General features: G+C 44.2%; 1 protein-coding gene across 1 annotated transcript in view; it reads left to right on the forward strand.

Annotated features, from left to right (window-relative positions):
* Positions 1 to 1,102, forward strand: part of unm_sa1614 (un-named sa1614) — a 47,819-nt gene that overhangs the window by 18,518 nt on the left and 28,199 nt on the right. The gene's annotated exons all lie outside the window — the stretch shown is intronic.

Raw genomic sequence — 1,102 nt, forward strand, 5'->3', positions numbered from 1 at the left:
CGGCCTGGAGTCACAATCACACATCAATTGTTCAGATGATTTGTTTCAAGACATTTGACATGTTTCTGTCCTGAAATCTCGTGTGTGTTGAACTAGCTAATTTTTTAAATACAGCAACTGACACTTTATTATCCACTTTAACTTCTTGTCAAGACAATGTCTGTGTAGACAGGCCAGTGCATACTATAATAATCACTGGGACCCATTATATAAGCACATGGTTTCTCCTACCATTGCTATGCTGATGACACACAGCTCTATCATTCATTTCAACCAGACAATCCAATAGTAGCTGCATGGATCTCAGGCTGCCTGGCAAACATCTCGGCATGGATGAAGGAACACCTGCAGCTCAACCTGGCAAAGACTGAGCTTCTCATTTCCCCTGCCACTCCGACTCTACAGCATGATTTCATCATCCTTCTAGGTTAATCAAAAAGTATTCTGTGGTGACCAGCTGACCTTCAAGGACCATATTGTAAAGACAGCTCGATCATGCAGGTTTGCATTGCACAACATCAGGAGGATCAGGCTCTTCCAAACAGAGCATGCTGCACATCTTCTTGCCCAGACCCTTGTCATTTCTAGGCTGGACTATTGCAATGCTCTTCTAGCTGAACTTCCATCATGCGCAATCAAACCTCGACAAATGTTTCAGAATGCAGCGGCACGACTACTCTTCCATGAGCCCAAAACGGCCCACTTCACACCTCTCTGCAATGGCTACCGTTTGCAGCTCGCATCAAGTTCAAGACATTGATGTTTGCATACAGAACAGCCACAGGCTCAGCACCCTTGTACTTCCTCCTCACTCTTACGAATCTAAATCCCCTCCACCTCCGGAAGCCTGAGATCTGTAAGCGATGCATCGTGGTAACATCACAGAGAGGCATTTTCATTCACCTTTCCTGGCTGGTGAAATGATCTTCCCACAATCGCAGTAATTAACAGAACACCCGACACGTTATCTGACAGCAACACTAATTTAATCCCATACCCGACCCATTTGACATAAAAACTGGGACCCGAACCGCACCTGCATTAAATCTCCTACATGAGGTAGACAAAACTCATTTATTAAAACTTTTATTCAAATTGTGAA

This window comes from Sinocyclocheilus rhinocerous, unplaced genomic scaffold, assembly GCF_001515625.1.
Source record: "Sinocyclocheilus rhinocerous isolate Xijiao unplaced genomic scaffold, SAMN03320098_v1.1 scaffold576, whole genome shotgun sequence".
Taxonomy (NCBI): Eukaryota; Metazoa; Chordata; class Actinopteri; order Cypriniformes; family Cyprinidae; genus Sinocyclocheilus; species Sinocyclocheilus rhinocerous.